This window comes from Rhinopithecus bieti, unplaced genomic scaffold (genome assembly GCF_001698545.2).
Source record: "Rhinopithecus bieti isolate Rb0 unplaced genomic scaffold, ASM169854v2 scaffold_36409, whole genome shotgun sequence".
NCBI classification, from domain to species: Eukaryota; Metazoa; Chordata; class Mammalia; order Primates; family Cercopithecidae; genus Rhinopithecus; species Rhinopithecus bieti.
Genome location: NW_016815181.1, coordinates 202012 through 216175, shown reverse-complemented (window position 1 = coordinate 216175; position 14164 = coordinate 202012). Strand labels below are relative to the sequence as shown.

Sequence of the window (14164 nt, the reverse complement as noted above, 5' to 3'; positions counted from 1 at the left end):
ATATATGAAATATATTTATATATTTAGAAAATCTCTATAATATGTATTTTTTTCTCATTGAAGTTTGATTTATGGGTCTCAAAATTCTATAACATACTTTTTTTTGGATAAGGTGTTTCCATTAAAAGTACTGATTTTACATAAATAGAACTAAAACAAAAGCACATAATCATCTCAATAGATGCCATAAAGGCTTTCAATACTAATAAATTCAACATCCCTTCATGTTAGAAACCCTCAACAAGCTAGACATCAAAGTGATATACCTCAGAATAAGAGCCATCTATAACAAACCCACAGCCAACATCATACTGAATGGGCAAAAGCTGAAAGCATTTCCCTTGAGAAACAGAACAAGACAAGGATGCCCACTCTCACCACGCCTATTCAAGATAGTGCTGAAAGTCCTAGTCAGAGCCATCAGGCAAGAAAAAGAAATAAAAGGCAACCAAATAGGAAGAAAGAAAGGAAGTCATACTATCTCTCTTCCCAGATCATATGATTCTATACCTGGAAACCCCATAGTCTCTGCCCAAAGACACCTCGATCTGATAAACAACTTCAGCAAAGTTTCAGGATACAAAATCAATGCACCAAGCTGAGAGAAAAATCAAGAAAGTAATCCCATTCACAATAGCCACAAAAAGAATAAAATACCTATGAATACAGCTAACCAGGAAGGTGAAATATTTCTACAACAAGAATTATAAAACAATGCTGAAATAAATCAGACATGACATAAACAAATGGAAAAACATTCCATGCTCATGGATAGGAACAATCAATATTGTTAAAATGGTCATAGTACCCAAAACAATTCACAGATTCTATGCTATTCCTATCAAACTACCAGTGACATTTTTCACAGAATCAGAAAAAAAAAAAAAAAAATGTATAAGGAATGAAAAAAGAGCCTGACTAGCCAAAGCGATTCTAAGCAAAAGGAACAAAGCTGGAGTCATCACCCAACCAGACTTCAAACTATACTACAAGGATACAGCAAACAAAATAGCATGGTATTGGCACAAAAATAGACACATAGACCAATGGAACAGATTAGAGAACCCTGAAATAAAGCCACACACCTACAATCATCTGATCTTCAACAAAGCTGACAAAAACAAGCAATGGGGAAAGGATTCCCTATTCAATAAATGGTACTGGTATAACTGGCTAGCCTCATGCAGAAGATTGAACCTGGATTCCTTCCTTTCAACATATATAAAAATCAACTTGAGATGGATTAAACACTTAAATGTAACACCTGAAACCACAAAAAACCTAGAAGAAAATCTAGGAAGTGCCATTTTGGACATAGGCCCTGGCAAAGATTTCATGATGCAGACAACAAAAGCAATAAAAAAAAAAAAAAATTTGACAAGTGAGACCTAATTAAACTAAAGAGCTTCTGAACAACAAAAGAAATTATCAACAGAATAAACATACAACCTACAGAACGGGATAAAATATTTGCAAACTATGCATCTGACGAAGTTCTAATATTCAGAATCTATAAGGAACTTAACAGCAAAACAACAACAACAAAAAAAAACATTAAAAAACGGGCGAAGGACATGAACAGATACTTCTCAAAAGACAAAATAGATGCAGCCAACAAGCATATGAAAACATGCTCAACATTGCTAATCATTAGAGCAATGCAAATCAAAACCACAACGTGATACCATTTCACACCAGTCTGAATGGCTATTATTAAAAACAAAAAATAACAGATGCTGGCAAGGTTGCAGAGAAAAGGGAACACTTATACACCACTGGTGGGAATGTAAATTAATTTAGCCACTGTGGAAAGCAGTTGGAAATTTCTCAAATAATTTAATACAGAAATACCATTTGATCCAGCAATCCTATTGCTGAGTATAAACCCAAAAGAATATTAAATTGTTCTACCACAAAGACACATGCATGCCTATATTCATCCCAGCACTATTCACAATAGCAAAGACATGAAAGCAACCTATACAACCATCAGTGGTGGAGTGGATAAAGAAAATGTGATGCATGTACACCACAGAATTCTACATTGCCATAAAGAAGAATGAAATCATGTCCTTTGCATTGATATCAATAGAGCTGGAGGCCATTATTCTAAATGAACTAACAAAAGAACAGAAAACCAAATACTGCATGTTCTGACTTACAAGTGGAAGCTAAACACTGAGTACACATGGACACAAAGAAGGGGACAATAGACAATAGACACTTGGGCCTACTTAAGGTGGAGGGTGGGAGGAGGATGAGCATCAAAAACTACCTATCTGGTACTATGCTCATTGCCTGGGGGACAAAATAATCTGTACATCAAATCCCCATGGCACACAATTCACCCATGTAACAAATCCACACATACACTTTCTGAACTTAAAAAATAAAAGTCAGAAAAAAGAAAATAAAAGTACTGATTTTAAAACTAATAACTTAAAACTGCCACATGCAAAAAAATAAAATAAAAATAAGCAAACCCAAAATGGTCCGTAAAACATTCTCCTTTTATTTTGAAGGTTTTATGATGCATTGTTATCATTAACCAGTCTTTTACTATTAAATGGTCAATTGAAACAAACAGTTCTGGGACCATTCTTCTACTACTGATTAAGACTGGGGTGGCAGGTATTAGAGATAATATGCGTTTAGCCTTCTGAGCTTTCTGGGAATATTTGGTGACCTTGCCAGCTTCAACAGCAATCTGGTCCACTGCTTTGATGACATCCACAGCAACTGTCTGCCTCATACCACAAACAGCAAAACAATCCAGAGGAGGACAGTCTCTCAACACACGTGGGCTTGCCAGGAATCATATCCATGATAGCAGCATCGCCAGACTTCTAAAATATAAGGCCATCTTCCAGCTTCTTATCAGAACAGCAATCAATCAGTTCCTTCAGCTCGGCAAACTTGCAAGCAATGTGAGCTGTGTGACAATCTAGTACAGGGTCATAGCCAGCACTGACTTAACCTGGATGGTTCAGGATAATCACCGGAGCACTGAAGCCAATTGATTGATTATGTTTGCTGTCACCAGCAATGTTGCCATGATGAACATCTTAACAGACAAATTCTAGATATTGAAGCCCAAATTGTCACCAGAAAGAACTTCACTCAAAGCTTCATGATGCATTTCAACAGACTTCACTTCAGTTGTAACACTGACTGGAGCAAAGGTGACCACCATGCCAGGTTTGAGAATACTAGCCTCCATTTGGCCACCAGGGACAGTAACAATACCATCAATTTTATAGACATTCTGGAAAGGCAGACAAAAGGGCTTGTCAGTTGGATGAGTTGGTGATAGGATGCAGTCCAGAGCTTCAAGCAGCATGATTCTATTAGCATTGCCATCTTTACAGGTGACTTTTCATCCCTAGATTCAAGGCATGCTAAGCACTTGGTTCCAGCATATTGTCACCATTCCAGCCAGAACTTGGCACACATGCTTCTGTGTTGGGGTTCTAGCCAATTTTGTTTTCTTTTTTCTTTTTTTGTACCTATGCCACTTCTTCCAAGAATGCAGCTAATTTTCTTAATGTAAGTGCAGACTTCCTTAATAATTTCTTCATATTTCTTCTGACTGCAGGGTAGCTTAGTGGAATCCATTTTGTTAACACAAATCATTAATTGTTTCACACCCAGTGTATAAGCCAGAAGGGCATGCTTACAGGTTTGCCTATTCTTGGAGATACTAGCTTCAAATTCACCAACACCAGCAGCAAGCATCAGGACAGAATAGTCAGCCTAAGATGTGCCTGTAATCATGTTTTTGATAAAGTTTCTGTATCTTGGGGCATCAGTAAGTCATGTAGTACTTGCTCATTTCAAATTCCCACGGGGTGATATCAATGGTGACACCACATTCACACTCAGATTTCAGTTTATCTAAGATCCAGGCATACTTGAAAAAGCACTTTCCCATCTCAGCAGACTCCTCAAAGTTTTCAATGGTTCTTTTGTCCACCAGATGGCCAGTAGTGGTGGGCTTGCCCGAATCTTGATGTCCAATGATGATGATGCTGATATGAGCCTTTTCCTTTCCCATTTTGGCTTTTAGGTGTGCTTTTCATGACACCTGTGTTCTGGTGGCAAACCCATTGCTAAAAAGCCAAATACATTTTTTATAATACCACATAGAGCAACCTGAATCCTGAAGGAGCTTTCCCGAGATGAGCAAACTTACCATATGAAACAATTAAATTCAAGCATCACAGGGATAAAATGTAGTGAATTTTGCCGATCCATTAGCATCCCTTCTTGTTCATTTTCCCAGTTGTCAGGAGTATTGCTGCAGATGGCTCACAGCTGAGTCCTTCTCTGAAAATTGCCCTTAGCCAATAAGAGCTATCTTGTCTAGGTTATAGCCCCTTCCCAGAGACAAGTTGCATACAATGACTGGTCTATGCAAGATACAAGCCCGTGACCCTTTTGCCTCAACTCTGAAGGACATCCTAGTTATAAAGCTCCGCACAGAGTCAGCTAATACCTGTGTTTCTTTTGCATTGTAGTTTGGCTTCTCACTGTGACCAATTCTGTTTCTCTCACAACCTTACTAATGTCATTCCTGAGATCACTCCCCAATAAACCTCTTGCACACACATCTCTGTCTCAGAATCTGTTTAATGCCCAAGTTTAAATGCCCAATTTTAAACAAGAGGTGACCCCAGGAAGCACCAAATGGAAAACAGAGAAGTGAGACAGAAAAGGAAAGAAAGCCAATACAGCGTGCATTAATAAACAAAAAGGTTACTTCTGTGTGCAACTGAAGCTCCATCAAGCTGAAGGAGAATTCCAAGAAACTATAGAACATGTCCTAATGTCATCTCTCCCAAGGAGTAAAGAAGTCGGGATATTTATCCACTAATTTCTGTCAATTATTGATTAAGGGCTGCTCTAACGGTACTAAATTTCAGTGACAGCCCACCCAAGTTACAGGTGGAGCACACTCCTGTGGCCAGAGAAAGTCCTCAAGCAGAAAGTCGCATGTCTTACAATAAGAAAATATAAGGAAAAAATTCTAGAACTAAGTCACCGGGCGTTCCAGCACTCAAGATATCTGGATAATAAGGATGATCAAGCAAAGTATGCCAAGAAAAAGCAGCCAAAAGGGAAGGAGACAGAAACCAAGGAGTAAATGATCAAATTATGTGAAACGCAGCTTATAGGAAAATAATATGAGGACTGAGAATTGAGTGTGGGATTTAGGAACATGGAAATCATTGGTAAACTTGTCAAGAGTTACTTCAATGGAGTGACGGCGATAAAAACCTGACTAGTGTGAGTTCAGGAGATAACAGAAGGTGATGAAGTAAAGACAGTGAGTACTGAGAGTTTTAAGGCAGTTTTGCTAAACGGGGAGCAAAGGAAATTAAAAGTATCTCAAAGAGATGTAACATTGAAGGAGAATTGTGTCGAAGTGGGATATTGCCACATGTGTGCATAATGATGGAAATGATCTGGTAATGACGGAAAGAAACAGATTTAACAAAGGGAGAAAAATGACACCTTAATTGTCCATGAGCCAGTAAGTGGCAATGCAATTGAGAGTGCAGGTGAAAAGGCTGCCCTCTACCTATGTTCAAAGCATTCACATCTTTTTCATGAAATACCAGATAATGAATTCCAACAAATTAAAGGCATCCTTTGCTCGACTTTACTCTGAATTCTTGAAGTTTGTTTCCTGGCTCTGAATGTCACTGACCTTGTCTCACTTTTTTTGTCCTTAATCACACCACAACTGCACTGATTAACCTCAGTTTACAGTGGAGGACCAATCCTGTCCTTAATCCTGTCCTTAATCAGAAGGTAATGAAGTCTTTCCAGCCCATCTCTCAGCTGTGAGTGACATTTCTGCTAGACCAGTGTAAACCAGATGCCTCTATTCTGAAAACAGGCTTCTGCTATTTCCTTGAGTCTTGTTAATAAACCTTGAAGAGTAGCAAAATATACCACCCCAAAATGTGCCACTTTGACTTAAGTATTTTCTTGAGGCAAAAGCCATTGGGAAGAAGTAGATAACAAGATACAAAAGCTCTCTGCCCTGCCCCTATTTGCCTAAAAGCAGGGTATAAATTTGTAAAGGTGTCTCCCCTCACCACTCAACCAAGAAAAATTGAAATTAATCATCACAGACAACTCTAGACCCTCAGCAGCCTAGGGACACCCCAAGATGAATCTTCATAACAAATGTTACTAACTAGCCCTTATCTTCCATTAGTTTCCCCATGTATTTACCTTCCCCAAATTTACTTTCCTAGAAACTCGAAGTCCTTTTTCTTTGTTTTGCCACTTCTCTAAATATTTATTTTTATTTTGTTAAGATGTTATATAAGCCCACATTTTAACCATCCCTTTGAGTTTCACATCATTAGTGTCTGTTGCTCGATGTGTATATATGGGGCACATGTTAATTAAATCGTTGTTTGCTTTTCTCCTGCTAATTTATCTTTTGTCAGTCTAATTCACAGGTCCCAGCCAATGAACCTAAAATAGGTAGGGGGAAAAAGGTTTTTCCTCTTCTATAGCCCATTACTCAGATCTCTATAGGACTGGGGACTTCTTTGTCTTATCAGTAATGTTCATCCCTGGGATTTGCCTATAGCCCGTGAACCCTCTAATGTTACGGTAGACTTCCTGGAATGCTGCACACCTCCTAGCTTTGATCATACAATATCACTCGAATCAATGTGCTTTGACCATCTACAGGGATATCCCATTATTCTCTCTCTTTCTCTGTTACTGATTCCTTCTCTGGGCATACAATAATGTATTCTGTAACTATATCTCTGCTTGGTGGTCTGGCAGAACCTGAAGCCGTCTCAGTCACCAGAGGGTCTATGCATTTTGCAGTCTGTCCTAAGCCACTATAGATACTTGAGCCATGCTTGGCTATGTCATGAAAAATTTTACTGGAATCATTGTAATGTACTAATAAAATACATTAATTGCCATATTTTTGTAGGAAAACTAAGTCTCAAACTACCCACTCAAATCTTGCTGTCATTTTCTTTGTTTTCTGCCAAATCAAATAAACCTAGTCAAAACTATTTCTCATGAGTCTGTTGGCTTTATTTTGGCATATAGAATATTTTCAATAATCTACATCATCTTGCTCACATAGAAATACAGTGGTTGACTAACTGGATTAGAAGTTAGGTAAACATTGCCAGCTGTGATTATAAAAACAGTGTAGGCATTCTTGTGACACTCCCCTCCTTCTGCCCTTGTATTGTGCTGTATTTATATTTGCCATGTTAACTAGAAATTTGTTTTAAAAAGTGAACACTGCTTCTTGAGCTTGACCTTCATATTGAATAATTCTAGTTGCTATCCTTTGTAAAGCTTAAATCACAAAGCAGCTTCATTCCATTTGCTTATAAATCTTTTACATTATTTCAGATTTGGCTACTTTCAAAATACAAGTGTCTTTCTTTTTCTTCAAATTGAGGTATGTCTTTTCTGTTCAGCAATACTGCTTTCATTTAACAATTAAAGTGCGAAGGAACTAAGACTATGAACAATTGAGCACAGTTGCTGCTATGCTCAAGATATTTTCAAAGTTTATAGACAGCAATAAAAGTCTTCACGATGAAAAAAGTATGCAAATGTGATTAGCACTCTTAAAAAGAGAGCTGAAAGCCAGCATATCAACACACAAAGATCCCGCCTGTAGCAACTAATCTACATTGTTAATTATCAATCTCACTCTGGAAACTGAGCCATGATATCAATGAGATCAATGATTTTAGTGGGCTGCTAAATATTCAGCAAATAGGTCTTTACCTTAAATATAATCATTGGGATTAATTTGAACAATTTACCAAAGTGTACAGTTAAGTGTGTAGTCTATTCCAGTGGGAAACAATGGAAAATAAAACATAAATTTTACCTTTTTAACTTACTTTTAAAATATAGGAACAAATGAAAACTATCTTCAGGTTGATCAAAAGAAATAACAACAAACTAGATCTCAAAACAAAAATCCTCAAATTCTTTCTTTTATAAATGGCCAAGGATCGTGAAGAAGATCAGAATATTCCACTTTAAAATAAGCCACTTTGGCATAGAGATGATTTTGAGCTGAAGGAAACTGAGAAACAGTAGATGCAGGAAGAGCTTTCTGTTCTCCCCTATCTGCCTAAAAGCAAGGAATAAATTTTCCATTAAAAAGGTGCCCTCCCTGAACGAGAAAGGGGAGAGCAACACTTAACACATAATAGTTAATGCTAAGTCTGCATAAACCAATCTTACTAAGACAAGCTTTATCTTCCATTAGTTACTCTATTTCCTAACCACTTTCCCACAATTTATCACTCTTAGAAAACGAAACTCACTTTTCCTTGTCTAGTCAGTTGTCTACAATGTATTTCCTTTTGTTAAAATGGCATAAGCCCCCAAGTCTAATTGCTTCTTTGAGTTTTTACTTGTTTTCTGTGAGGCCTTCACCCACATAAAAATATCAGCTTTAATAAAAACTGCGAAAGGAAAATAAATCTTGGAGCCCCCAAATCACTAAGCTAAAGGAAAAAAGTCAAGCTGGGAACTGCTCAGGGCAAACCTGCCTCCCATTCTATTTAAAGTCACCCCTCCGCTCACTGAGATAAATGCATATCTGATTGCCTCCTTTGGAGACAGAGGCTAATCAGAAACTCAGAGGAATGCATCTATTTGTCTCTTATCTACCTGCGACCTGGAAGGCCCCTCCCCGATTCCAGTTGTCCTGCCTTTCCAGACCTAACCAATGTTCATCTTACATACATTGATTGATGTCTCATGTTTCTCTAAAATGTACGAAGCCAAACTGTGCTCTGACCACCTTGGGCACATGTCGTCAGGATCGCCTGAGGCTGTGTCACAGGCATGTGTCCTCAACCTTGGCAAAATAAACTTTCTAAATTAACCTGAGACCTATTTCAGACACTCGGGCTTCACAACTGCATGCCTTTTCTTTTGCTCATATGGCTTTTGTCAGCTTAATTTACAGGTCCCAGGGCCTGAACGTAGGAGGATAGCAGAAAACTTTTTTCTTCTCTACAATTTATAAAGGGAAGGTTCATATTTCTACAAAAAAAAAAGAAAGGTAATACTATCAGTCTCTGTTCTTCTTCAGTGACTGAAGGAGGTAAACTTTAGCAAAGGAAATTACTAGCACCATTATTTTCCCCCTTCCCCTTAAAAACCTTCATATTTGATAATGAGGTCAATATACAGAGGAGAATGACATAACTCTGTATATAGTATCATAATTATAAATACATTCTCAATACAGAATCTTTTCATAAGTGCTTCAGTCAATAAATATTTATTGAACACCTATTTGATACTACATGCTACACTAAACACTGGGTAACAGACATGGTCCTTGTTCTTACGGAGTTTACAGTAAGACAGACATGAAACAAGTAGTTACAATACAAGATGATAATTATCGAGTGCTATGATGTCAAATAAAAAATAAACCCAGGCTTTATTCCAAAGGATTATTGCAAGATGGTGGACAAGAACTACGACAGAAGAAGTGGATGGCTATTACAACGGGGAATATGCTGACCTCTGCAAGCATCTCAAAAGCCAGGCAGAAAAGGGCTTTACTTTTGTAGGGAGAAGTGAACAAGTCTAGAAAAAAAACAGTACTGGGGAGTAGGATGAGTGTGTGGATGTGGTATGATCTGACAGTACATCATAGCAAAGACTATCTTCTTGACCAAAAGTTACTCAGGCTACTCTGACCATTCTTAACTGGGCCTCAACTTTGTTCTATGAAAGCTGTATACTCTCAGCACAAACGATTTTATCTATCTCTCCCCCTCCATACCAAGAGACTTGAACAAACACTAGTCTAGTGTCTAACAGCTCAAGGCCATGTCTTTAGGATGATGACCCTAGCACCCATAAGTTCCCTCATGAGAAAGCTCAATGCTGCCAAAAAATTTTCCTGAATGTTCCAACCCAAAACTAACTACAGGCCCCTGACCTCCCTTTTCTTAGAAGGATTTACTTTAAAAATAACGTACACTGCAAACCCTTTTTCTGTCCCTTTGAGACACATATGTATCTTCTACAACCCAGGAACATCTTTCTCATGATCTGAGAGCCATTCCTTTGAAATATAATCATCGGGAAGGCGAGAGCCCCTGTCTCCTAGTGTCTGTGGGAAGACAGGCCTAATTTAGGTATGTGTCAATTAGTAAACACAGATGGCCTAACTGCATTGACATTGACCAACACCCTTACCTGCTTTTTGTAATTTTTCACGTCTCTAACTTTGTTCAAGCCCCTTCAACTCCATCCCTATCCCATCCCCTGCCCAAGTCATTTCCCCTTACTACTCCTTTGTTCTCCCTTTGAAATGCCCTCAACTTTGGTCCACCCTCAGCCAGAGCCAGCACACATCCCCCTCTTAGTGGTCCTTCCTAAGATAGACTGACCTCCGGGTAAAGCAGTCTCTCATAGTTAAAGAAAAATGAAGCTGGATACTAATTAAAGGTGGCAAAGATAGAATTTACTTAATAGTACTGTTACTGGTAGCAGGTCCATCTGGGTCTGCAGCAACCTCAAATCTTGCCTTCTTAGAAGAAAGAATTTGACTGAGGGGCATAAGACTGAAGGAAAGACTGAGGCAAGTTTCAGAGTAGGAGTGAAAGTTTATTAAAAAGCTTTAGAGTAACAATAAAAGGAAGAGGCCCGAGCAGGCAACCTGAAGGACAAGTGCGTGGTTTGACCTTTTGATTTAGGGTTTTATATGCTGGCCTACTTCCAGTGTCTTGCATCCCTTTTCCCTTTATTCTTCCCTTGGGGTGGGCCGCCTGCATGTGCAATGTGTTTATTGGAGTTGTAGGCATACTGACTTGAGGCTTTGTCTCTTTACCTGTGGAATGTCCTTGGAAGGCCATACTCTGCCATTTTGCCTCATAACATGCATGCTTGAGCCCATTCACCCAACTCCTGAGATCTTATCAGGAAGCTGCCGATCCCCAGTTTTAAGTGTTTCCTATCAATATAGGAAGACTTCCTGTCCCTGGTCCCGGCTGTGACAAATTATTATTTTAGAGAAACAGTTAACAACTGCCTGACCATCATCTGATGGTCACCTGACTTTCCTAGTGGTATATGTGGGGGAGCCCTCTCCTGCCCTGTTTATGCCTGACTAGTTACCTACTGTAACCAGTACTACTCCAGTATAACATGAGCTCAAAGTTGAGGGGCCTGGGGAAAGGAGAGAAGCTCAACTAAAGTTTTCTCAAGTCAGATTGATGGGCATTTTGTTCCTATTGACCAATGGGGACAAACAGTTCCACTATTCATGAAACAAAGAATGGGAATCTGGAGGCTATGATAGTTAATTTTAGATGTCGACTTGACTGGGTTAAGGGATGTTCAGGCAGCTGGTAAAGCATTATTTCTGGATATGTTCATGAGAGTATATTCGGAAGAGATTGGCATTTGAATCAATAATCTGAGTAAGTGCTGAGGTACAAGTAAAATATATTTTAAAATAGGCTAAGGAAGATCTACCCTCACCAATGTGGGCAGGCATCCGTCAATCCATTGAGAGCCCAGATAGAAAAACAGGCAGAGGAAAGGCCAATTCTCTCTCTCTCTTGAAGGTGCAACATTCATCTTTTCCTGTCTTCTGACATTAGGATTCCAGGTTCTCAGGTCTTTGGACTCTGGGACTTACACTAGCAGCCCTCTTAGTTTCCCAGGCCTTTTGGAATCAGACTGAATTATGTCACAGGCTTCCCTGGTTCTCTAGCCTGTGGATGGCATATTTTGGGACTTCTCAGTCTCCATAATCATGTGAGACAACTCACATAATAAATCTCCTCATATCTCTATCTATCTATCATCTGTCTATCTATCTACCCTTCCTATTGGTTCTGTTTCTCTGGAGAACCCTGATTAACACAGATGGCTTTTGTCTTGCCATAAGAAAACAACGGGAGCGTCTATGAGTCATTTCTAATTTCTGATGGGAAGGGTGGTTCCTTGCAATAAGCAAATTCCAGGAACACAAATGTGAGGGAGGATTTCTTAATTGTTACTATTTTCCAGGAGCACAGGGCTCCGGTAAAATTCAACATTGTCAATGGAAATACATGGCAAATCACCTATCTGTGTTCGGGGATTAGGAAACAGCACCCAGTTCAGAGATGTAAGTTGCTTGTTGAATGATGGGTTGGAACAAGTAGGATAAATAGTTGGGTAGAAAATATTAGCCTGTGGCAATACAGATTAACACCTGTGTGAGGAAGTTCAAGTTCAGTCTTCTTGCAACAAAAAACTGAGAGAATCAAGTAATGTAGTGACAATGGTAAATTTTTCTTGTTCTCCTGGAAAACAGAGAAGGTTAAAGTATTCCTCCACTCTTTGTGTTCCAAGAAAGTGCTTACTTACTACAAAGAACCACCCTTCTCCTTATAACTTAGTTAAGACTCACTGACGCCCCCTTGTTTATCTATGACAAAGCCAGACACAGAACCTTCAAAAAATTTCTGTTTTTTGCCCAATAATTGGTTATCTATTTTGTTCCTACCGATCAATGGGAGCAAAATGCCTGTTAACCAAAGTTTGGTTAAGATTCTCTCCCTTCCCCAGGTCCCTGAACTTTGGCCTACCCTCAGCCTGTGTGAGTGATAGAGACAGGAGGCAGCCAAGGGTCCCCGGAAAAACCCCGCCGTCAAGCCTAAAACAGCTTGAAGGCTGAAAAACCAAACTGCCGGTCCCAGATGAAGCCCACCCTTTTCCCGACTGATTCTTTCTGAATAATGCCCACCTGCGCACTGGAGGGGACAGGCTGGAGCCTCTTGAAGGCTTTGCAGGGGGGAGGAGCCTGGCCTCTCCAGTTCCTGTGTGGTAACCTGAGATTCAATCTGTGAGGCAGGAAACCTGCTAGCAGGGCTCTCTCTCGCTTTGCTGTGGGTTCCTGTTTACCTTTTTCTTATATTTTTTCCTTTTCATCCAATAAATTCCATTCCCCCTCACCCGTCAAAGTGTCTGTGTGCCTAACTTTCACTGGTTGTATGACAAGAACCTAGTTTTTTCTACAACATTTTTGGCGTCCGGCCGTGGAGCTTGAAGAAGGGTGAGTACTATGCAAACCATTTTTTTTTTCCTTTGGTTTCTATGTCATTTTCTCCTGGGACCTCTTCTGAAGTTAGAGGAAACTGCACACCACCCCACCCCAACGGCTGCAGGAGCGGGATGAATTGGGAAATGTGGGTTCCTCAGCTCCCCTCCCGGCCAGAACTGGAATGCATGGCCCCAGGGTGCCCAGCAGTAGGCTGACCTGTGCTCCCTGCCCCGCGTCCACAGAGCCACCCCTTCCCCTCGCCAAGAGGAACCATTTGCATAAGAATAAGAGGGTCTTCCCCAGGCGTCTTTTCTTTTCTCTACCCTGTCAGTAGTTGACTTTTAAGAGAGGCTTGTTTTTTTTTCCTTTTGGAAGACGTTTTGCTGGGCCGGGAATGATGAGGATTACTGTTTATATTTTCTGTAGAGTTTTAATTGTAAGGAAGGATTTGTGAGGTTGGCCTTAAGCTGTAGCCAATCTGGTGTGCTTTGCCTGATTTTCTGTATGGTCAGACTTTGCTGCAGGCCTCCATTTTTAAGTCCTTGAAACCAAGACCTGCAACCACCAGGCAATTCTTTGTTCTAGGCTCTGTCATTTTACAATGGTGGCCCTGGGTTCAATCCCAGCTTAGGGAATGACTCCTTTCTGGTTTGATATCTGTGCGACCTCTGCTATTTGTTAATTCTCTTCCCCTCCACGAACCACCTTGGATTTTCCCTTCTCTGAGCCTTTAACAAAATTTGAAAGCCATAAATATTGGCCACTTGGCACAGCTAGAGTCAGATAGTAAGGGAGTTAAAAGGATTTTTTTAAGGAGTGCTCAGCTTAATTAAAAATGGATATCCAAATTATAGGTAGATTTAAAAGAACTTTACGTTTTTCTTTTCTTGGACTTTGTTTTGCTAGAAAAAAATTGTTTTTCAGTTGACTAAATTATTTTTCTCCATTTTGACTTGCCACTTTTAATGCACACATGAGGGGAGAGACCTCTGTTTTCCTTATGGAACCCCAGGAATTAAAAGTGGATTGATCCCACCTCAAAATCTGTTTTTGCCCCACCTGTGCCTGTTTGTTAGGCCTTAG

At 39.6% G+C, this 14164-nt stretch overlaps 1 pseudogene; it reads right to left on the bottom strand.

Annotated features, from left to right (window-relative positions):
* Nucleotides 1-2483: 2483 nt before the first annotated feature.
* LOC108515854 (elongation factor 1-alpha 1 pseudogene) lies at nt 2484-4054 on the bottom strand (annotated as a pseudogene).
* Nucleotides 4055-14164: the final 10110 nt, after the last annotated feature.